The sequence below is a fragment of the Macaca fascicularis genome, chromosome 7, assembly GCF_037993035.2.
Source record: "Macaca fascicularis isolate 582-1 chromosome 7, T2T-MFA8v1.1".
In the NCBI taxonomy this organism is placed as follows: domain Eukaryota; kingdom Metazoa; phylum Chordata; class Mammalia; order Primates; family Cercopithecidae; genus Macaca; species Macaca fascicularis.
Genome location: NC_088381.1, coordinates 155,616,020 through 155,641,694, shown reverse-complemented (window position 1 = coordinate 155,641,694; position 25,675 = coordinate 155,616,020). Strand labels below are relative to the sequence as shown.

Here is a 25,675-nt window from a genome sequence, read left to right as displayed (position 1 = left end):
CTATAGTTTTTCAATTATGTGAGAACAACAGTTAAGGAGTTATTGATCTCCAGGGTGCCTGCTGGCACAAGGATATAAGCATTTGCCAAGAAACAAGACAACTGTGGTCATTGGTAATTTTTCCCACTTCGACGAGACTTTGTACAAATCTGGCTGCTTCTAAATCTCTCCTGAATGTGGCTTTTTCAGACTCTCCTTTACAGGCTCCAAGCTCTCCTCCCTTGCTGGTCTCCTGGGCACTTTGATAACTTGTTCGTCCTTTGTGATCTAAGCTGATTTCTATATTGCTTTATAAGGGTTTTTACAGTTCTATTTGTGCATATTTCATATTTACAAGCTGATTGTAAGCTTCTTTCTGAGTTGAAGATTGCTAAATGCTATCGACCAACAAATATTCTATCACAAAACAGACATCCTCCACTCACTTCATTATTTTACTGATCCTAATCCAAATTATTTATAAAGTAGTAGGCCGGGCGCGGTGGCTCACACCTGTAATCCCAGCACTTTGGGAGGCCGAGGCAGGCAGATCACGAGGTCAGGAGATCGAGACCATCCTGGCTAACACGGAGAAACCCCGTCTCTACTAAAAATACAAAAAATTAGCCAGGCGTGGTGGCGGGTGCCTGTAGTCCCAGCTACTAGGAGGCTGAGACAGGAGAATGGCGTGAACCCGGGAGGTGGAGCTTGCAGTGAGCTGAGATCCTGCCACTGCACTCCAGCCTGGGCGACAAAGCGAGACTCCGTCTCAAAAAAAAAAAAAAAAAAAAAAAAAAAAAAAAAAAAAAATAGTATATACCAGATAAAAAGGAAAGTATAAATAAGACTATTAAACACTAGAAAGCAAAAGATACCAAAATATATCGTGCATATTAAAACAAATAATGCAAGTAAGTCACATGGCACAGTTGTTGGCACCCAGAAGCATATGCTCAGTAAATACTAGAGGTTAATAATAGGATTCTTCCCAACTCATAGAAGTGTGCTATGAAAGTTGAAGTAGTTTTATACAAGTTTGTTGTGTGATTGAAGCAGTCTATCCTGAGACACTAAATGTGCAGTAAGATACTGACAAGTGTATTTGTAGCCCTCAGCAAAGGGTTTGGGTGGGCAAACATTTACCCCGATGCATCATCTACCAGCTGAGTTGGTTCTGGGTTTATCTGACAGGGAATGACGTTTTACAAGTGAAGTAAACCACTAGGTTGGCTTGTTGAGGAGGAGTCAGCCTCAAACGTACTTCTCAGCTCACAGTATAAGTGGCATTTGATTTTGTTGGGAGCCTGTCAGTTGCTCTTTAGCAGGCTCAGATTCCATTGCAGGAATCTGGCGAGCAACATGTAGATTGTATTTTATCGCAGAATGCCCTTGTAATAGTAATAGCTCTAGACATATAGAGAAGGACCAGAGTAGCCCAGTAAACAAGTCTAAAATGTCAAAACCTGTAGTAGAAGCAATAAATGGTTAAATTTGGAAGAAAAAGTGATTTTACATGTACCTCCGTTTGAAATTTATTTACTTCTGGGCTTATGAACGTGGAGGGTAAAAGGAGGATAAATCATGACATTCTAGCTCTCCCTGATGGGAGGATCCCTATAGGAACATTGCCCCATGCTGAACAATGTGGATCCTGCCTTCGCAAGAAGCATGTCAATTGCCAAGATGGCACATTGCCATGAGAGGTCTGCATGCCCTGAAAAATGGAGATAACAAGTTACAGCCGAATCCAAATTATTGAAAGTATGTTGAAGTCACATGATATACTTGGTGAAAATTTTTTGACTCTTGAATTCACATTGTTGGATTTAAGCTATTTTCCAAGGTTTAGACTAACATTCCCAGTCTTGACTCAACCTGATATGTCAAATGGGTTTCAAAACAAGATCTTCCATTCCAAGCTTTGCTTCCCTTCACTTTTACATTATCAGTTAAAGGCTTTTGTACAATCTCACTTGCCGGATGCCTGGGTTATTTTCTCCATCACCCAGTACATTCAACATTGGTTTCTATTCTGTTCCTTGGTCAACCTAGAGTAGCTAGCACTTAAAAGGTTCTCATCTATATGACTGTTGAGTAAATGAATAGATGTGTCCAATTTGTTAGTAACTACTTCCAATTCTACCTTGACAAGGTCTCCTGACTCCATTGCTTCTTTCAAATACACAGGCTTGTTTCGTCTATTGAAAACATTATAACATTCCACTTTGGTTGTTGCAACAATCTCCTAACTGGTCTTCCTGTCACTGCTGGTGTCTTATCTCTACCTGTCGTCTGCCTTCTTATTAATTATCCATCTAATGCCAATGTATTTATGTCCCTCCTTTGCTCAAAGACTCCAGGGGCCATTCATTGCCTACAGGATGATGCCAGGACTCTCACTGTGTGAGAATCTCATCTAGTTTGTGTATGTAAAATAAGACTGACTGGGGCTCAAACCCTCATTCTCTATAGTTCTTCCTCCCTACACCAGTCTCTGTAACTCAGCCTTGTTGGTCTTCTTTCTTCCCATCTGCATCTCCATTTTAGGCTATTTTGCCACTCTCAACCTCTGTAAATGTTCCTGTCTCTATTTAAAATGTTCTTTCTCTTCATTTCCATTTGGCAAACCCCTACTCATTCCTATTTCAATACCTGGCTGGAATGTCATGTCTCTCCTAAATCAGCTAGTATATTAGTAACCCTTTACTTTGGTTTAACTACAAAATATTGTTGCATCTCTATGAAAGAACTTACTATTCATTCAATTATATTTTTTTTGTACTACATTAAATCGTTAATATATACGGTTCTATAATTTACCAAACTGACCTTCTACAAATTACCTACCAACCTCTTTGTCCCTTAGTTTCCTCATCTGTAAAAAAAGGAGGCTAGTAGTAATAAATATATCTTAGGATATAATGAAATTTATATGCATTACAGGTATGTATCATGCATAGAGAAGTGCCTAGTAAACACTCAATAAATGTTAGTTATTTTTGTTATTTTATTAAGTCCTCATGACAATTCTATAAAGTAAGTATTGTTATCCTTATTTCACAATGCAGATGCTGAGGTCCAAAAAGTTTAAAAGACTTGATCAAAGATGCAGAACTGATAAGTGGAAGAGCAGAGGTTTGAAGCTGAGTCACTAGGCTCTGGAAACCCAAGCTCCCACCAGCATACGGTGCTGCTACTGCAGTTCGATTTGTTTGCATATCTGCCTTCCCTGGACACTTAGGGAGCACTTGCTTGTGTAACATCAGTATCTAGCAGAGCATTCAGCACACAGGAGGTACATAATGAGTGAATATGTGAATAAACATGATTAGTATGTATTTTAGCATTGGGATTGGCCATCAAAAGTCGGTCCTGAAAGCACATTCCCAACAAGAGTACAGTTAAGTTTTTCAGCTCTGCCATGCACATCCTAAGAGGTGGGCCACAGGGGAGCAATACAGGATGGTGGAGCTATGAATGAGGCTTGACTCCTCTTCCCCTTCTTCTGTTTCCCTGGAAGCAGCCTCCAGTGTTAGTGATGAGTAAGTCACCTATATGATTTTTAGTCTATATCTCTAGAGTCCAAGAAATGTCACATTCTCTTATTTCTCTAAATCAATTTTATTCTGATTTTGGTCCTTTATTACCTGGCTGGTGAGAAATTCAATCTCATTCATTATTGAGATTTCCTTTCATTCTCTGTGTGATCTAAAATAATCTCAGGAATACAAGATGATGCTGAGAATGGGGGAAGCTCAGATCCTTTGTTTAGGTTGTTCATCTTTGCTGTTGCTCCTTATATTTCTGGCTATTATTGTTGAGAGTTAAGCCTATTCAGAGACACCCTGCTTTAGTGGCCAACTCTTGTCTACACACTTGCATGAGGAGACATCTGATTTTACCCATCTGGACCAGCCTCTGCAAGCGTTTCAATACGTCTGACATAAGAAAACGTAATGTCACAGAAATCCTCATTCCCATCTCTACTGTTAAATACTCCAACCTTCCCTCTGGTCTGGAAACTTCTTCCCTTTTTTCCTTACCTTCTATCAGAGCACCTCCTTTATCCATCCCCTCCTAGCTGGTCCAAGATCACTCAGCACAACCCCCCTCTGATGGATTTTTAAAACTCACTTTCCTTTGGAATATGGTGGCAGAAAGAGACGCTAATTCTTGTTAGTATTTACCTTATCCTACACCTACTTATATAGATGCATGTGTTGCAATGGCAGAGCAGGTAGTATACAATAGTAGAAATAGGAGTGGAAGTGTGGGGAAGGAAACAACCCTAAAATATCTCTTTGTATTTTCCTGTCTCTCTATGTCTTCACTGCCTTCTCAGTTTCTCCATTCTTACATGATTATTTTTCTCATTTTGCAGACCTATAGTGGGAGTTTTCTTAGACTGTGTAACAAAGCAGGACTGAATCCTATTTTCTCATCTCCAAGGGGCTTATAGAAAATAATAAATCATTTTTGGTCTACATGTTACCTTTGAGTTTTCTTTTGAAAGCCCCTGTGTAAATTTGCAGACTTCACCTGAGCAAAGAAAGCCTCTGGCATTTCTTATTTGGCAGCCTTCTTGCAGTTACTTCTGTGTTGAAATACAGCAAATAATTTAATTTTATCTCTTCCTGTACATTGCTTTTAAGTTTTCTGCTAAAGGCATATCCCACTTTAGGTGAATTTTGTAGGGCTTAGCAGTCCTGTTCATTTTTCATTTTATTCACCTTAGACACTAGGTGGTATATACACACTCGTTAATATTTGGTACTTAACTAATGAGGCTGTGGTTGTACCTATGAAGCCTTAGTCTTCTAATGTTATCCCTTATAAAGGTGATGGATGATATTAATGAGGAGGTTTGCTCTAGATCAATGGAAACACCTTCACTATTCAACAAAAGTTTCATGGTGAGAGGAAGGTTTCTGTCTCATAGTATTTCTGGATGTTGAGAATCTAATATAAAACATTTTCTTCAAAAAGCCTCAAGGAAAATGTCCTTTAGAAATAAAAGTCTTGAAGAAGATGAAGAAGTCATCTATCTGAGTCTAGCCTACTTCTCAGACATTCTATTGCCACATGCTTATGGGCTCCAGGATGAGCTCACGGTCAAACATAAAATTCTTATTAAGGACCAAAGCTTCAAGGTTGCCAAGGTTAGTTGCTCTGGTGCTTGGAGGATGCTGACTACACCAATAATGACATCTAACCTAATGAAACTGTCAATGAGAGGGCAGAGCCTCTGAGTACAGGCTTAATAATCAGAAAGAGTGAGGGACCTGGATTTCTATATTCTCTGTCATTTACAGTTTGCCATCTGGAATGAACCACCAGTGAGCAGACCTCTATGTACTAGGTCAGAAATTACCTGGATGAAATTCTGGGTCACCCCTGATGAAAAATTACATTTTTTGAACATGTGTAAACTGTCAGACACTGTGTTAGGCACTTTATAGACACTGGATCTTTCATATGAGTTAATGTTGTTAAGTGCTTAGCATAGTGCCTGGCACATCATAAGTACACATGGGATGGAGTTATTATTATTGCTGTTATTGTTTTTGTTATTCTTCATGACAGTATTATAAGATTAGCTTTACCGTTTCTCTTCTGCTGATGAGAAACCTGAGATCCAGAGGGGTTAAAACCTTGCAGCACTCAAAACAAAAGGTGGGAGCATGTCAAAGGGAGGCAGGGACCAACCTGAAAGAACTCCCAGTGGCCAAAGCTGGGACGATTTGAGTAATAAAATAAGTGATACCATATTGAATTTAATCCAAAGTGCAAAATAAATATCCGTGAGTCCATGCTGATATAAATAAATGATCAAATAAGTAAATAAATGGGGGAAAGGAAACAAATCTTCTGTACAGAAGAATTCCAAATAATTTATGAGCTGCTGTTCCCTGTAGGGAGTGCAGCTCAATCTTTCCTCTACCACCTGAAGCGGACTGTGTTTAATGACTAGTTCCCAAAGATAAGTCACGTTGATAGCATGCACTGTTGATATGATGTGATATGAATAAAATTTAACTTCTGTGGTCTTATACCTAAAGACCTATAACTCTAGTATAACCATAAGAAAAACATCAAACAAAATCAAATGAAGAGATATTCTGCAAAATACTTCACTGGTACTCCTCAAAACTGCTCAAGTTGTCAAAAACAAGGGAAGTTAGGAAGGGATGAATACACAAAAGATTTTTAGGGTAGGAAAAGGCTCTCTGTGATACAATAATGTGGATACATGTCGTTATACATTTGTCTAAACCCACAGAAGTTACAACATTAAGAGTAGACCCTAGTGTAAACTACGGGCTTTGGGTGATGATGATGTGTCAGTGTAGGTTCATCAATTACAACAAATGTAGGACTCTTGTGGGGCATGTTGATACTGTGGGAGGTTGTGAGTGTGGGGCCAGGGGGCACATGGGAACTCTTTGCATCTTCCTCTAAATTTTGCTGTCAACATAAAACTGCTTTTTAAGAAAAGTCTTGAAAAAAAAACAACCAACCAACCAGCCAACCAGCCACCCAACCAAGCAATCAACAATCAAACAAACAACAACAAAACCAAGGAAATCATGAGAAAGTGTCATAGACCAGTTGAGCCTAAGGAGACATAAGAATAAATCGAATGTAGTGTACTGAATGGGACCCCAGTACAGAAAAAGGCCAACACACACACACACACACACACACACACACACACACAAAAAAAAAACAAAACCAAAACCAAAAAACTAGTGACATTTAAATAAAGTGTGGTGTTCTGTTTATGGTAATGTACCAGTGTTGGTTCTGTAGTTGTAACAAATGCTCTGTGGTTACACAAGGAACTAACTACAGGAGGATATTGAGTATGGAATATATGGGAAATCTCTGGACTATCTTTGCCACTTTTCTGTAAATCTAAAGCTCTTCCGAAATAAAAAGGATTAAAAAAATAAAAGTTGTGCAGATTACCAGGATTCAAGTCTATGTCTTCATATATATAGCCCAGATTCTTTCTATACTTTACAGACTCATATTTAATGAAATTCAACTTTTTAAATGTATTTAGGTTTGAAATATAATTTTCAAAAAGACAAAAGCATGTGTCTCATACAAATACAAATTGAACATGTGCCAACAATTTTATTCTTCATTTTATTAATGAGAGAACCAAGTAACATTTGTGAAGCTAAGCATATATATCTTTTTAAAAAAAGATAAGATTACTGGGTTAGTGAGAAAACTAATTAATATCTCACACGGCAATAAACAGAACCATTGGAGTTTTTGTTTCACTGACCAGAAATTATTTGTATCTTTACCTGCAAAAATCTACAAATTAATCTCTGCCCCTAAAAAGATGTAAAATAACCCAGTCAATAGGAAGTTAAGCCCAGGATTGCACAGAAATAAAGCTCAGTAATCCCTTTTGTTTACAGTTTAGGGTATTTTTGTCATAAGTCTCTTTCTCATCCTCAGTGATTATAATCTTCAAATATTTTTCTTGTTTTCTTTTTAATGTAGACTTTAAAAAATTATTAATTTTTAATTTTTGTGGGGACATAGTAGGTGTATATATTTATGGGGTACATGAGTCATTTTGATATAGGCATGCAATGCATAATGATCACATCATGGAACATAGGGTATCCATTCCTTCAAGCATTTATCCTTTGTGTTATAAACAATCCAGTTACGCTGCTATAGTTAATTTAAAATGTACAGTTGAATTATTGACTATAGTCACCCTATTGTGCTACCAAATACTACATCTTATTCATTCTATTTTTTTGTACCCATTAACCATCCCACCTCCCCCTCACCCACCCCCTCCACTACGAGTACCCTTCCTAGTGTCTAGTGACTATCCTTCTACTCTCTATCTTCATGGGTTCAATTGTCTTGATTTTTAGCTCCCACAAATAAGTGAGAATATATGAAGTTTGTCTTTCTGTGCCTCACTTATTTCACTTAATGACCTTCAGTTTCATCCATGTTGTTGCAAATGACTGAAACTTGTTCTTTTTTTATTGCTGACTAGTACTCCATTGTGTGTACATACTAAATTTTGTCTATCCATTCATCTGTTGATGGACACTTAAGTTGCTTCTAAATCTTGGCTATTGTGAACAGAGCTGGAACTACCATGTGAGTGAAGATATCTCTTTGATATACTGATTTCCTTTCTTTTGTGTATATACCCAGCCGTGGAATTGCTAGATCCTATGGTAGCTCTATATTTAGATTTTTGAGGAACCTCCAAACTGTTTTCATAGTGGTTGTACTAATTTTCATTCCTACCAACAGTGTATGAGGGTTCTATTTTCTCCACATCCTTGTAAGCATTTGTTACTCCCTGACTTTTGGATAACAGCTATTTTAACTGAGTGAGAAGATATTATAGTTTTGATTTGCATTTCTTTGATGATCAATGCTGTTGAGCAACTTTTCATATGTCAAATATTTTTCTTGGTCACACAAAGAGTCTGGTTTCCTTATGTTTGGCCTGATTATTTGCAAAGGTACAGCAAGAGTGCTAATTAACCACACAGTCCTCCTTCAACTGGCTTTGCAGATCCAGAGTTGTCCAGAGCATTGACATCTACTAATGCCTGAGAATTAGCTTTGATGAAAATTTTCATAAGGAGTCTCACCTTGGACCTTCAAAGATGCATATTATTTAGTCTCGTTTCTAAAGGCTAGAAAACCAAGGCTAAGATACTCCATCATATTTGATCTACAGTTACTGTAAAGTTGGATAATTTTTTCTCTTTGGGGCCTTTCAAGTTTGCTAAGGTTTCTGGTTTGCCTGGGAATGACCTTCCTCTCCACCTTTGGGGTTAGGTCCCTCTAAGCAGATTCTGAGCCAGTGCTTTTTAGAGGGACTGTATAGGCATTGGCTCCACATGTGAAGTCAATCCTTATTTTTAATAGAAATTTATTATATGTGATTTTTTTTCCCTCTTTTTGTTCAATGTTTATTTCAGGTTCAGATAGTACATGTGCAGGTAAGTGAGGCACATGAATGAATAAACTGCATGTTGCAGGGGTTTGGTGTGCAGATGATTTCATCATCCAGGTAGGGAGTGTAGTACCCAGTAGGTAGTTTTTTGACTCTCACCTTCCTCCAATCCTTTTCCCTCAAATAGGCTCTGGTTTCCATCATTCCCATCTTTATGTCCACGTGTATTAAACATTCAGCTACCTCTTATAAGTGAGAACATGAAGTCTTTGGTTTTCTGTCCTGCATTAATTCGCTTAAGATAATGGCCTGCAGCCACATCCATGTTGTTGCAAAGGACATAATTTTATCTTTTTAATGGCTGCGTAGTATTCCATGTGGTATATGTACCACGGTTTCTTTATCCAGTTCACCATTGATGGACATCAAGGTTGATTCCATGTCTTTGCTATTGTGAATAGAACTGCAATGAACATGAAGATGCATGTGTATTTTTGGTAGAACAATTTCTATTCCTTTGAGTATACAGTGAAGTGAAGACATATATCCAGTAATGGAATTGTTGGGTTAAATGGTAGTTCCGTTTTAAGTTCCTTGAGAAATCTCCAAATTACTTTCCACAGTGGCTGAACTAATTTGCATTCCCACCAGCAGGGTGTAAGTGTTCTTCTTTCTCTTCAACCTACCAACATCTATTATTTTTTGACTTTTTAATAATAGTCATTTGGACTGGTGTGAGATGGAATCTCATTGTGGTTTTGATGGGCAATTCTCTAATGATTACTGATGCTGAGCATTTTTTTATATACTTGTTGGCCATGTGTATGACTACTTTTGAGAAATGTCTGTTCATGTTCTTTGCCCTTTCTGTTGTTGTTGTTGTTGTTGTTTTTTTAACGAGGTCGTTTGTTTTTTGCTTATTTAAGTTTCTCATATATTCTGGATATTAGACCTTTGTCAGATGCATAGTTTTTGAATATTTTCTCCTATTCTCTAGGTTGTCTGTTTTTAATTTTTAAATATGACACTCTAAGTAAGGCCTAGTTACACAATTGACTTGTCCAATTATATTCTGGTAAGAATGAGATGGATTCTTATTCAACTTATTTAAACAATTATATTTCTACAAAAAGCCTGGAGACTTGGCAAAGGTCTTGCTTTTTGAATTTCTAGGGGCCAGGGTGAATAAACTACCACTTAAAAATGTTTCCTTTTAGTTCACAAAAGTAGAGTCTGTTAAATTGAAGGTCAGAGATGGTTTCAGAAAAAAGAGAAGGAGCTTCTTCAATATGTCTACAGAAATTCAAACTAGGCAAAATAAGGCTAACCAGCACTGCTGTATTGCCACTTGGGTTTTCCAAAAGCCCTTTGATGTCCAGTGGTAGCTCCCTGCCACACCACTCTAGGGACATCATTCACACAGATGCCACCTGGGGCTGTGCTCTGTGACAGCCAAATGCTAAACAGATTCACAAATTAACAGGAGTTCTTTGGGGCCTTTGTAGAAAAGTTAGGAGAGAGGTGGGGAGAGGGAGAGACAAAACACATTTCTCAAAACAATTAAGTATATTGCAGGACATAGAGCAAGAGGCATTATATACTTCATATTTGTGCCTGTGTGATAAAGAGATAGACAATAAGAAATTTGTGATAAATTCAAATTTGTGCCTGTGTGATAAAAAGAGACAATTAGAAGCATTTTTCTCTTTCTTTCTTTTTTTTTTTTTTTTTGGTCTTTCTGTAAGAGCTTCATGTCCTGCTGCTGGCAAGGCTGCTATAGAATCTTACGGAAAATTAGCCCAGAAAAATCCACTCCGCTTACTCCAAATGACTCAGTGTCAATGGTGAATCCCTGTAAGTCTGAGGTGCGAGTCTGTATGAAACTGTTAGAGACCAAGTCATGTTTTTGTATTTGTCTGCATTGAAAGCATTTCTCCTCCCCAAGAGTACATGGGAAAACCAAAATGGTAGATGGAAGGCTGAGTGCTGGAGGACAACAGTGGACTGCTAAGAGGTCAGTGGCAACCTTCAGGGACAGCAATCCAATGTGCTCCAGAACTGTGCAAAAATAATGTTACTAATAAAACAGAACGCTGAAAGAGACAATGATCACATACCTAACGGAAGAAGGATATTTGTGTCCTTTCATTTCATTTCCATGGAATTTCCAGGAATCAAAATTCATACCAGATTTATTTCCTAAGTTATTTAAATACTCTTCTCATTCTAGAACAGATTTAGATTTTATCTAAATTTAAAAGCGTATTTGGAGAAAAGAAATAAGGACGTGCTAGGGGAAAATCAGGTGACAAGTGGAATTTACTACACCGGAGGACAGTATTGATGTCATATTCTCTGGTGGCAAACTGTGGCCACCTCAATGTCACATCCACAATTGGCAATTTGTGAGTACTGTGGCTGCCTTTGCAGCCTTTGCAGGAATTCATTCAAATTTGCTGGATTTTGCAATTTCCTTTGTAACTTTTTTTTTCTTTTCTTTTTTTTTTTTTTTTTTGGTGCATGATCTATTTACTTCATCTGCATTTACTATATGGAATTAGTTCAGCCTACTTTATATCATAGGCTGCTTTTTAGTTCGTGGTATTCACTGAAATACAGGGCTGACATTAGTTTTTACAGAACCACTATACCGTCTAGGGCTTCATTTATTAATACATTTGTTGTTTTTGTGGCCTATTCCATATCAGTGATCAAAACACCAATGTATTCCTTTTTAGCTATGTAATTTTATACCTTTTATTTTAAAGTAGGTAAGAAATCCTTTCGGATTCTAACACATGGTATTCTTCATTTAAATAAACAAAGCTCTGTGTGCCCATAAAAAACCACATTGCCATCACTTTCAATACAACTGCAATGAAAAGTTTAGTGCTTCTATTTGCCCCTCCCAAAAAAAGTCTTATAAACTTGGAATAAATCTGATATACCTGTGTGTTATAAAATGTTGATATATAAAATATTTAAAGATTAGGCTTCCTCCTTGTTTGCCACCACAAAAGAAAGCAAAATAAACACTAATTACTCTTACCCTGTCTTTTCTTAAGTGCCTCTAGCATGGCGAATAGCAAGAACAGACTTCTCTGAACCACAGTCTACTCCACTCCAGAAGGAGCTGTACCATTAGCCTTTCCTTGGAAACCTCTCTGTACACAGTTTTCACCTCTTGCATCTGAGAAGGATAGATGATAAAGCCTTCCACCCCACTGACAAGCTGGCTAGGCATTCAATTTCTCTCCTGGTTCCACTCTAATTAAATGTGGATTCTGTGTAAACCGCAACCCAGACTTTTTATGAATTCAGAATATGCAGGCTTCATTATTCTTGTCAGGCGGCAAAACTAGACCATGACAGATGAGTTTCTGAGCATTTGCTGATCATTCATCTACAAAACATAAAGTTTGATTCTTTCACTTAGGGCTATTTACAGAAACAGAAGTTGATTAATTGAAGTGCCGGCACTGGGTAAATTCTCATTCTCTTTCTTTTGAATCCACTCTTAATGTATCTCAAGGAAATCATCATTAATAATACATTACCAAAGGAGGAATACCATGACTCATTTCCTCTAGAGAAATTATATGATTTCATTAGCCTCAAATAAGTACGTAAGCATTTCTTTAACTCTTACTTTATCTTTGTTAAACATATACTTTCATATTATTAGAGTTCCAAATATATGGATATGTCCATGCTTAAAAGTATCATAAAACATGGTAGAAATAATAATAATAATAATATAATGCTCAACATTTATTTAAGACTGAGTATAGAATAGGTACTTTAGATTTGTTATTTCAAATCCTGAACAACAACTTTGATAAATGAGTCATTTACCAACCATTTCACAGAAGAGAAAATAGAGACATGGAGATTAAATAATGTGTCCATGGCGAAAGCACTAGTAAGGACCAGAATCAGGATTTAAAACTAAGTATAATTGACCCAGAAGCTTGTGCCTTTTAATCACGGTGCTATACTGTGGATGAATAAAATTAGACCTCAAATGTATGGCCTGATTAACTGATGGTACGTAGGTAGACCTATTACGTTAAATGTGTTCAGATTCCTTACTATTTTCAAAGAAATTTTTCCTAGGCAACATAATTCCCTGTGACAACATTTATAGGAAATGAAAAATGTCCCCATTCTTGAGCCATGTTTGCTTCACCCCAGTGAGCTCCAGGGTCCAGAATATGAAAGTGCCAACTTGGGAGTCATAAGCATGGGAACTTTAGCCACTGTCCCAGATCACTGCTCTGTAAAATGAGAGAGGGGACTTTCCTCATTCTCGCTTATTCTTCTACCTATGATCATTGGCTCTCATTAACCAATGTAAACTCCTAATTCAACATAGGTTGTTTAGGGAGGCCTACCAGTAGGCCCTGTGGCTCACAAAACACCACATTTACATAGACCCAGGTCTTCAGTAAGATCCTCTGAAAAATTCTACTTACGGCAATACAGTCCTCCAGACTTTTAAAAGGTTACTCACAGGACTGGGGACCATAAGTTGGTTGCAGATTTTCTTTTCCGTTCTTAATTCATTAACACAATACACAGCAAGGGGTAGTGGACCATTTAGAGCAAGGCAGAAATAAAACAAGAGAGTTCTTTAGGAATTTATTGCTCAAGGATTTAATATTTCTTTCTATGGGGCTGCTAAGGGTCTACTGCAGACCTTGTCCTGACATCTCTTCCAGGGGGACAACATGATAGGAAAGAAAACACACCACAGTGAGGCAGAAAATCAGATGCTGCCTCTTACTAACCTTGTGACCTTGCGTTCATCATCTTACCCTCTGAGCCTCACTTTCCTCATGTACCAAGTGGGGTTCCTGTCTCACCACCCAGCTGTGGCCCACTTATGTCATGTGTGATACGTGTTCTGCTGTGTGATGATGGTGGTATTCTGCTAGTGAGCAGCTCATAGGGCCAGAGGTTTTTTACTTAGAAAACTGTAAAGTTACCTGGCATGTTTTTCAGAACTTTTGACATTTCAGATTCTGAGCTTTCTCATATTTATGTATAAGTTCTGTGAAACTTACATTGCAGCATCTGCCTGTTCTGCCTATCTTCTGGTGAAGAGATCGGGCCAAATTTTTATCCTCTGCAGCTCACTGTTAAATTTAACAATGGGAGAAGTGTGGCTTTATCAAGCTTTCAGGAACAAAGCAATGCCACCATTTAATTTAGCATTTAATTACAATATCCTGGCTCACTGACAAGTTGCTGGGCTCTGGCTAAGTAACCTGAGTGGAAAATGTATGTTCCTGTTTTACTTTGAGTTTCAAAGTTTATTTCTTCTGAGTTGTTCCATTTGGCTCCAATGTCACCACTTGAGTTTGGAGGAGGATGCAGTATGAGAAACAGCAGTGTGGTGAGATAATACAGGTCTTGATATGCACAAAAGTCAAATCCTGGGTCTCATGCTTCCCTGGCTAAAATCTATGCCACTGGCTCTTCTGCTGAGTCAACCCCTTAGGTTTCCACCTGTATTAGTTTCCTATTACTGCTGTAACAAACTTATAAACTTAGTAGTTTAAAACATCACAAATGTATTCTCTTGTGGTTCTGGAGGTTAGACATCCAAAATGAATCTTCTGAGGCAAAAATCAAGGGATCAGCCAGGTTCCACTCCCTCTGGTGACTTCAGAGGAGAATTTGTTTGTCTTTCAGCTTCATGAGGCCACTTGCATTCCTGGACTCATGGCCCCTTTCTCCATCTTCAAGGAGCATCACTCCAATTTCTGCTTCTTACGTCACATCTCCTCTGCCTCTGACCCACCTGGCTCCCTCTTATAAAAACCCTTGTGATTACATTGTGTCCACTTCGATAATCCGGGATAATCTGTCTGCATCTGGTTTCTTAGTTTAATCACATCTACAACGTCCCTTTTGCTATTAAGGTAACATATTTACAGGTTCTGAAAATTAGGTTGTGGATATCTTGCCAGGGTTAGGGGGAACACGATTCTGTCTACCACATCATCTTCCCAGGAGCACTAAGATGCATTTAGGACTCACTGCTGTGTCTCTCTAGTTAACCACTCTCATTTGGGATTGCCTGACCTCTGCCTTCCAGCAGACCCTTCTCTCTCTGCAACTCTGACCCCCACCTCAACAACGTGCCTATTTTCTTCTTTGACTTGTTTATCTTGGAAATTCAGTTTATTTTGGCAGAGGAAAGAGTAGTTGCCACGTCATTTGCCATGACAACCCATGTGATCCAGCAATCCCACTCCTGGGTATATACCCAAAGGAAAGAAAATCAGAGCCAAGTGCGGTGGCTGACGCCTGTAATTCCAGCACTTTGGAGGCCGAGGCGGGCGGATCACAGGGTCAGGAGATGGAGACCATCCTGGCTAATTCGGTGAAACCCTGTCTCTACTAAAAATATTCAAAAAATTAGCCGGGCATGGTGATGGGCGCCTGTAGTCCCAGATACTAGGGAGGCTGAGGCAGGAGAATGGTGTGAACCCGGGAGGCGGAGCTTGTATTGAGCCGAGATCATGCCACTGCACTCCAGCCTGGGAGACAGAGCAAGACTCCGTCTTAAAAAAAATAAAAAATAAAAAAAATAAAAAGAAAGAAAGAAAATCAATATATTGAAAGGATATGTGCACTTCCATGTTTGTTGCAGCACTATTCAAAATAGCCAAGATTTGGAAGCAACCTAATGAGGTTATATGACAAAAGCAACACACAAAGACATATACGTGGATATGATGAAAGTTACACACAAAGATGCTTACTCAGAACCTGACAGCTGGTTTTGAAGACGGCAGAACTAGGATTTGAAGACAAGTCTGTTTAAGGGCTGAGCGTACTGCCTCTCAATTAAGTAGGCTTACTTTCTTCCATCTCAAAAAATTTTGCAGCCTCTGTTCCAGAATAAGAGCTATCCCAACTCTTTCTAACATTAACCTTAATATCTGGATTTTATCTCTTTCTACCTCCTCTGGAAGATTGGACCATTAATTATTTCTTCTGCCTTCTTGATCGCTCCATCATCTTACTTCTTAAATTTTAATTGTTGTGGGTACCTAGTATGTATATATATTTATGGGGTACATGAGATATTTTGATACAGGCATGCAATGTCTAATTACCCCAGTTAGGACTTCCAGTACTGTGTTGAACGACAGTGGTGAAAGTGGGTATCCTTGTTGTGTTCCAGACCTTAGAAGAAAGGCTTTCAGTTTTTCCCCATTCAGTATGATACTAGTTGTGGGCCTGTCATATACGGCTTTTATTATGTTGAGGTATGTTCTTCTTATACTTGGTTTTTTTGAGGGCTTTTGTCTTGAAGGGATGTTGAATTTTATCGAATGCTTTTCAGCATCAATTGAAATGATCACATGGCTTTTGTTCTTCATTCTGTTGATATGATGTATCAGATTGGTTGATTTATGTAAGCTGAAACATCCTACATCCCTGGATTAAATCCCACTTGGTCATGATAAATGATCTTTCTAATGTATTATTGAATTTGGTTTGCTGGTATTTTGTTGAGGGTTTTTGCATCAATATTCTTCAGATACATTGACCTGTAGTTTTCTTTTTTCGATGTGTCTTTGGCTGGTTTTGGTATCAGGATAATACTGGCCTTGTAGAATAAGTTTGGATGTCGTCCCCTGTCCTCTATTTTTCAGAATAGTTTTAGTAGGTTTGGTATTAGTTCTTCTTTATATTTGTGGTAGAATTTGGCAGTGAAGACATTGGGTCCTATGCTTTTCTTTACTGGAAGACTTTTGATTAGGCTTTGATCTCATTACTTTTTATTGTTCTGTTCAGATTTTGAGTTTCTTTATGATATAATCTTTTTAGGTTGTCTGTGTCTAGGAATTTATCCATTTTCTCCTACTTTTCCAGCTTTGGGCATATAGTTGCTCCTAGTAGCTGCTAATGAACCTTTGAATATCTGTGGTATTAGAAATGTCTCCTTCTTCATCTCTGATTTTATTTACTTGGGTCTTCTCTTTCTTTTCTTAGTCTGGCTAAAGTCTGTCAATTTTGTTTACCTTTTCAAGAAACCAAATTTTCATTTCATTGGCCTTTTGTATTGTTTTCTTCATTTCAATTTCCTTTATTTCTACTCTGATTTTTATTGCTTTTTCTTCTACTAATTTTGGGTTTGGTTTGCACTTGCTTTTCTTGTTGTAAGATATATCATTAGGTTATTTACTTGAAATGTTTCTTTTCTTTTTTTGATATAGGCACTTATACCTATATATTTTCTTCTTAGTACTAGTTTCACTGTATCTCATAGGTTTTGATATATTGTGCTTCAATTATCATTTGTTTCAAGAAATCTGTAAGTTTCCTTCTTAATTTCTTCATTTAACCACTGATCTTTAAGGCATATATCATTTAGTTTCCATCCGTTTGTATAGTTTCCAAAATTCCTCATTATTAATTTCTAGTTTTATTCCATTGCAGTCAGAGAGATGCTTGATATTACTTTTTGAATGTTTTAAGACTTGTTTTATGAACTTGCATGGTTTATCTTTGAGAATTAACCATGTTCTGAGGAGAGAAAAAATGTGTATTCTGTAGCTGTTTGATGAAATGTTCTGTAAATATCTATTAGGTCCATTTGGTCTATAGTGCAGATTAAGTCCTATGTTTCTTTGTTGATTTTCTGTGTTGAAGATATGTCCAATGCTGAAGTGGGTTGTTGAAGTCTGCAGCTATTATTTTATTAGGATATACCTTTCTATAGCTCTAATAACATTTGCTTTGTGTATCAGGGTGCTCTCATATTGGGTACAAATATATTTATAATTGTTATGTCCTCTTGGTGACTTGACCCCTTTATTATTATATAATGAACTTCTTTGTCTCTTTTCATAGTTTTTGTCTTGAAATCTATTTTGTCTGATATAAGTATAGCTACTCCTGCATATTTTTGTTTCCACTGGCATAAAATATCTTTTTCCATACCTTAATTTTCAGTCTATATGCATCTTCATAGGGGAAGTGTGTTTCTTGTGGACAATAGATCATTGGGTCTTTTTAAAAAATCCTTTCAGGCACTCTGTCTTTCAATTGGAGAATTTAGTTCATTTACATTCAATGTAAATGAATTATTAATAAGTAAGGACTTAACTCCTGCAATTTTAAAATTTGTTTCCTGGTTATTTTGTAGTCTTCCCTCCCTTCTTTTTTACTTTCCTGTCTTCATTTAGTGAAGGTCATTTTTTCTGGTGATACAATTTAATTTCTAGCTTTTTTTGTGTGTGTATGCATTGTATGTTTTTTTATTTGAAGTTACCATGAGGCTTGCAAATACTATCTTACAACCAAATCTTTTAAACTAATGATAACTTAACACTGATTTCATAAACATGCAACCAAGGAAAAAGAATACTAATAAAAACTCTACCCTTTAACTTAATCCCCCTGCTTTTTAACTTTTTGTTGTTTCTTTTTATGTCTTATTATATTGCCTTGGTCTTGAAAAGTTATTATAGTTACTGGGAATGTATAAGATACACTGGTAAGTACAAAACTCATATGATTTCTTCTTGCTCATTGACATCCTTTTCTTTCAGATTGAGGAACTCCCTTTAGAATTTTTTATTTTTATTTTTTATTTTTTTTTTTAGGACAGTTCTGGTGTTGATGAAATCCATCAGCTTTTGTTTGTCTGGGGAAGTTTTTATTTCTACTTCATGCTTGAAGGATATGTTCAATGGATATTTTATTCTAAGGTAAAAGATTTTTTCCTTTAGCACTTTAAATATGCCATGCCATTCTCTCCTGGCCTGTAAGGTTTCCACTGAAAAATCTACCGCCAGACATATTGGAACTCCGTTGTACATTATTTTCTTTTCTATTTGTTTTAGGATTCTTTCCTTACCCTTGACCTTTGGGAATTTGATTATTAAATGTCTTCAGGTAGTCTTCTTTAGGTAAAGTCTGCTTGATATTCTATAAGCTTCTTGTACATGAATGTTGATATCTTTCTCTAGGTTTGGGAAATTCTCTGATATTATCCCTTTGAATAAACTTTCTGCCCCAGTCTCTTTCTCTGAATCTCTTTAAGATAAATACCTCTTAGATTTGCCCCTTTTAGGCTATTTTCTATATTTCATAGGTGTGCTTCATTTTTTAAAAATTCTTTTTCCTTTTGTCTTCTCTCACTGTGTATTTGCAAATAGCTTGTCATCAAGTCACTAATTCTTTGTTCTGCTAGATCAATTCTGCTATTAAGAGAGTCTGATGCATTCTTCAGTATGTCAATTGCATTCTTCAACTCCAGAATTTCTGCTTGGTTCTTTTTAATTTTTTTAATCTCTTTGCTAACTTCCCTGATAGAATTCTGAATTCCTTATCTGTGTTATATTGAATTTCTATGAGTTTCTTTAAAACAGCTATTTTGAACTCTCTGTTTGAAAAGTCACATATCTTTGTTTCTCCAGGATTGGTCCCTGTTGCATTACTTATTTCATTTGGTGAAGTAATGTTTTCCTGCGTGGTCTTGATGCTTATGGTTGTTCATTGGTGTCTGGGCATTGAAGAGTTAGGTATTTGTTGTACTTTTCTCAGTCTGGGCTTTTTTTGCACCCATCTTTCTTGGGAAGGCTTTCTAGGTATTTGAAGGGACTTGATCCATAAGACCATTAATGCTGTAGTTCTTCCAAACTCATAGAGGTACCACCTTGGCAGTCTTGGATAAGATTTGGAAGAATTCTCGAGACTCTTTTTCTCTTCCCTGACTTTCTCATAAACTAACAGAATCTCTCTCTGTCTCTCTCCCGCTCTCTCTCTCTCTCCCGCTCTCTCTCTCTCTCTCTGTGCTGAGCCACCTAGAGCTACAAGTAGGATGATGACAGCACTTCTGTGGCCACCACCACTGGGACTGCATTGGGTCAGAACTGAGGCCAGCACAGCAATGAGTCTCATCAAGGGCCCTCTGTAACCACTACCTGGCTACTGCCTGTGTTCACTCTAGGGCTTTGGCCTGTACGATCAACAAGTGGGAAAGCCAGCCAGGTCTGTGTCCTTCCCTTAAAGGTGGTGAGTTCCCCTAGGGCCTGGGCAGGTCCAAACATGCTGTCCGGAAGTCAGAGACTGGCATTCTGTTCTTCTGTGGTTAAGCTGGTCCTAAAACCCCAGGACAAAGTCCTTCCTTCTCTGCTTTCTCCTTTCCACAGGCAGAGAGCAGTTTTCCCTTGTGACCACCACCACTACAGGCCCATGGGGAGTATTGCCAGGCCACCACTGATATTCACTTAAAGCCCAGGGGATCTTCAGTCAGCTTATGGTGAATGCTGCCAGGCCTGGGACTCACCCTTCAAGGCAGTGGGCTCCCTTTGGCCCAGGGCAGGTCCAGAAATGCTGTCCAAGATCCTAGGCCTGGACTCAGGGACCCCAGTAGTCTGCTTGGTGCTGTATCCCCACTGGCCTAACTGATACCTAGGGTGCAACACTTTTCCTTCTGCTTTTCTCAATGAGGAGTCTCTCACTGTAGACCCCAAAGCTGAGAATCTCACTTGAAGCCAGCATGTCTCAGAGTCTCACCCAAGGCTCATGGTGTATTACCTGGATATCACTATGGGTTATTCAGGGCCCAAGGGCTCTTCAGTCAGTAGGCAGTGAATCTTGCCAGGACTAGGTCCTTCCCTTCAAGGCAGTGTGTTCTCTTCTGGCCCAGGGTCGGTCTAGAAATGTCCAGGAGCTGGTGCCTGGAAAGGTGGCTTCATGACTTTGCCCAGTTCCCTATCTTATTATGGCAGAACTGGTATCCCAGATGCATGACAAAGTCCTCCTTGCTCTTTACTGTCCTTGCCTCAAGCAGAAGGAAGGAGACACTCTTGTTGCTGTGAGCTGTGCTAACTGGGGCAGGGGGAGGGGTAGTGCAAGCACATCCTTATTTGCCTTGTCTTGTATCTCATGACATCATATGCTGCACTAGTCCACTGGCTTTAAGCCCAGCCCAGCACTAGGAGTTGCCTCAGGGTGAACCTTGTGTCCTAGACTGTCTTTCAAGTTTACCTTGGACTCCAGAGCTCTTTAGCCCATGGTGGCGAGCTTGCCAAGAAACTGAATTCTGACAACTGGGACTGGTGATTCTTCTTTGGCTATGGCTGGTCTAAATGCTTCCTTCATGGGCAGCCATTGGCTGAACCCAACACTGTTCTGCTCTGTGTGGTGACAAGGCAGCACTGAGTCTAATGCCAAGTCCCCCCAGTGACTGTGCTCTCCCTCCCCCAAGCACACACTTTCTCTCTCCACATCATATGGCCACTGCCAGGGGATGAAGGAGAGGTGGTGATGGCAATTCACGACTGTCTTTCCTACCCTCTTCAATGCTTCTTTCAGCAATATGAAGTTAAAACCAGGTACGGTGGTTGCTCCCCTGATTTTTGGTTCTTATGATGGTGCTTTTAATGTATAGTTAGTTGTTAAAATTTGGTGTTCCTGCCGGGGAGACAATTGATGGAGCCTTCCATTCAGCCATCTTGCCTCTTCATCTTTATCTCATCCTCTTCAATTTACCAATGTGCATGTCTAAAAATTATCTTTTTCAAAATTGTCCCTACTTTTTCATTGTTTCACCTAATATCTATCCTTCACTTTACCATATTCTTTGAAAGAATAGTGCACAACCACCAATTCTCTATTTTGTTCCTTGGGTCCCTATAGTCTTTCTTATGTTAAAAAAGTTTCTGCCTTACCCAACCTATTTGCAAAAAGTCACCATGTCAGCCGCACATTTCATCTTGGAAGCTTTTCCTCCTTGTCTTTCCAAAACACTTCAATCTTTTGATTCTTTTTCTTCTGGTTAGTTGATTCTGTGGTTGTCTTCCTCTCCTGTTATGGATCTTTTCTATCTTCCTTCATAATTGCACCACCCTCCATGAATACACCTCAATATTCAACTACTCAAACTAAATTTCTAGCCCCAAACTTGAGTTCTGCATGCCACCTGCTGATTGCATATTTTCCCCTGAATTTCTGCCAACTCTTCAAATGTAGTGCGCAAATGTGAGCTCAGTTATTTGGTAGGATTGTGTATATGTTTACCATGTGCCAAGTTCTTTGCTGTGAATGAGATGCAGGCTTCAGGGAGTCTAATAAGAGAGAGAGATATAGTTACATCATTGTAATGCAATTCAGAGGATCTATGGTAGAGAGATGTGCTTAGGGGTACAATGAAAGCATAGAGGAAGGTCCTCATGCAACCTGAACAGAGCATTAGAACAGAGGTATTATTAACAGGACAACAAAGGAGAATAAGTGGTGGAGAAGCAGAAAAGAATGGCCCATTCAGAGGGGATTGTATAGAGTAGAACACACAACTGAGTGAAGGAAAGATCTGGTTTCTATCCAGTGATAAGCTCTGGGTCAGTGAGACTTCCTTTTTCTTCAAGCAGTGGCTTAATGCATGTGAAAATATTTGGAGTAGTTCTTGGCTTAACTTAAGTGTCCAGTGAGTATTTGTTGAAGAGCAGGAGGGGTGAAATTTAGCTCTTAGCATTTCACAGATCTGTTTGCCACTCAGGTCATAGATTGAGGGTTTCTTGTCTGTGTTAGCTGAGGTTTCTACATGGTTCTCTGGCAGGGGTACTTCTCCTGAAGTCCCTTCCTCCTGGCTTTAGGTGGTTGTGACCTCATCTACATGCTTTGTGCTTATGTCTGGCTTCATTTCTTACCTGGAACCCTCCTTGCTAATGTCTTTACTATTCAAACAGTCTCCAAGAAAGGATCTGAGCACATTCGTTGGCACTGTGTATCCTCACCTAGTGGCTTTGACCCCTAAAAGTCCCCTGGCAATATTTAATGGAAACATTATGACTTACTTCATAATTGCATCAGGATTTCAGACTTTTGAAGGTGAATAAAGTGGTATTTTTTTTTTAAGAGACAGTGGCCCTTCACCCCTTCATGAAGTCAGACCTGCCTATCTTAGGGCTTACTCAGACTGCCCAGATGCCATCTGCCTTTTCTCAAATTCCTGGATTTTGGAGAAAGACTATAGGGGATGCTGAGTGTTTTGGTAAACTGGAACTTGCACACATTGTCTAAAGTGTGCTCTTTCTAAGGCTCTGGCTGGTGAAAGCATGTGAGAATGCTTTAATGCAAACCCAGTATTGCCAAATCCACTAGTGATTACAGAAATCAGATATCTATGTGAAATATTCCCAATTTAAAAACATTGTAATCTAAGTTACATTCTTTTTTTAAGGTGGAATCTCACTCTGTCACCCAGGCTGGAGTGCAATGGCACGATCTCAGCTCACTGCAACCCCTGCCTCCTGGGTTCAAGCGATTCTCCTGCCTCAGCCTCCCGAATAGCTGGGACTACAGGCGTGCACCACCACGCCCTGCTAATTTTTGTATTTTTAGTAGAGACGGGGTTTCACCATATTGGTCAGGCTGGTCTTGAACTCCTGATCTTGTGATCCAACTGCCTCAGCCTCCCCAAGTGCCGGGATTACAGGCACGAACCACTGCGCCTGGCCTCTAAGTTACATTCTTAAGAAAACATTGCATAGAACAAGTGAATAACCTCTCTAGACTACCTCCTACCTGTAGGCCTGCAGCTAATAATCCCTGACACTTAGCAAATGAGAGTGAGTGCAAAGGCTAGTAGCCCCACTAGAAGAGAAATGTTCTAAAAATCTCTTATATTAAAAGCATCAAGAAATGACTCAGTAGAGTTAAATATGGGACAACAACATGAACACAGCTCTTGAGAAATCTCTTTACTCAGATATGAAAATCAGCCAATGTGCCTTTGCTATCATCCAAGTCCTGTAAGACATACCAGTGTGTGCTTCTAGAATCCAGATGATCATTTCTTGCTGGATTTTCTACCCACTGAACTGGAGATCCAGAGAAAGAGGTTGGTCAGCACCAGATTGTGGAGCAGAGAAAGAAAGAAATACCTAGAATGCTTGGACTTTGTCTGAAAGCAGCATTATTTTCAGAGAGGTCTGAGGAGTGCTAACAAAAGGCAGACAACCCAGTCTATGTGCACCTCTACAAGGAGCGGGGCTGTAGATGGCAAACTGTGCATGAAATAAAATAAAACAAAACATCAGTGGGGCTCACCAGGGCTGCTGACATAATACGGTGGCTGAGTCTCCTCTCATTCTGGAAAACTTTCTTCTTGTTAAGCTACTGCCCCTTTATACTCCAGGTTACCATTACCATTCTGGGAGAATTTACACTAAAATATTATATATATATATCTGATTCAAGGCTTTTTTTTTTTTTTTTTTTTTTTTTTTTGGTAAGACCATGAATGTCCCTCTGGTAAAGAATGTCACTAAGCATAAATTATGCAAAAACCTCGATTTGGATAAAATGATTTGCCTTTCAGATATTTTCTCCTATTTGTGCATGTCAAAGCGACTTACACCTTTTAGCATAATCAATGCAATTGATTTGTTCAGTGAGACGCATGAATGATTGAGGTACTGTAGAACTCATCTTATTTCAAGGTAAAGAATCGTCCATGACCTATCGAACTGACTTTGTTCAAATGGCAGTTCTGAATCAAAGTAAGTGAGTCATAATATGTTTATTTAAAGAATCTTCCTAGCTAGATACCATTCTCCCCATCCTCTCTCTTTCTCCCTACCTACCTCCTGCTTCTTCTGTATTAGCTTTAGGATTTTAAAAAATTCCTAACAAAGAACTTAATCCTGGCTAACTTAAGTGGAAGAATATTTATTGGAAGGTTTTTGAGGGCTCAAAATTAAGAAAACAGAGAAGGTGAGTTAGGAATGAGACAGGAATCAATCCTGATTCAAAGGCTCTGTTGCGGGAGCTACGGCATGAACACTCAAAGTGGTAAGATTCCTGCTGGGAAGTCACAGAACTATCACTCCTTTTCATGCTTGCATTACTTGGTAAACATAAACTGGTAGCAAATGCAGCAATGGGTTTAGTGAGGATGGATGACTGCCAACTTCTTTCCGTTTTCTTACTAGACATTCAGTCCAACTATGCCCCAGTTTCCCTTGCAAATAGATGCAACCATGTAACAGAGTTCTGGCCAATGGAATAGGCAGAAGTAACATGGGCCCTGCCAGGTGGGTAATAGAAAACCCTCTCATGGACAGCTTACCATTCTCTTTCTCTAATCTGCCAGTGAAATGATGAAGACTCCGAGGATATAGAGTGTAGCTTTATCTAGTTGTCAATCTGTTATTTATGTTTTCTTAAATTTCCAATCCACTAGGAAGCAACCAAAATGGTCTATACTGTGTTGAGTGAGAAAAATCCACTCACCATGAACTTGAATATTGCAGCAATACCCAGTTTCTAAAGTTTCCTTGTGCTCTCCCTCAATTTCTGTACTTCCCTCATTGAGACCCTTCACAAGTGGCTCCTGGGCTAGTCCAAGCCATGGATTGGCACTGGCCTGTGAGTGAAAGTTTGCATGGCGCTAATCTGGAGAAGAAGTGGTGCCATGTTGGAAGGAACCTGGTCCTTGAGCCACCGCTTTGAGTGGAGCTGCCCAGGAAAACCAGCAAACTGGAGACACCTGAGTTGTCAGTTTCATAAACAACAACAAAAAATCTGGGTACAATGCTTACCCGCTCCCTGCCGGAAAGCAGTCTCTCTCCTGCATGGGCATTAACAGGAAGCAGGAAACACATTGGATAAAATAAGAGGAAAATCCCAAATCAGACCTTGAAAACAGAGGTAAAAATGACATACTATTTTTTCATAGCATGTTTTTTCCTAATTACCAGA

General features: G+C 38.8%; 1 long non-coding RNA gene across 4 annotated transcripts in view; it reads left to right on the top strand.

Moving 5' to 3' along the window:
- LOC123574626 (uncharacterized) overlaps positions 1-25,675 on the top strand; it is a 184,754-nt gene that overhangs the window by 116,647 nt on the left and 42,432 nt on the right. The window contains exon 2 of one of the 4 annotated variants that reach the window (XR_010587932.1): positions 18,568-18,672. The exons of 2 other annotated variants lie outside the window; for them this stretch is intronic. This is a non-coding gene — a long non-coding RNA (uncharacterized lncRNA). Of the gene's footprint in view, positions 1-18,567; positions 18,673-24,844; positions 25,009-25,675 lie in introns of those variants that run through there. One more of the 4 variants, XR_012416228.1, reaches the window with a different exon arrangement.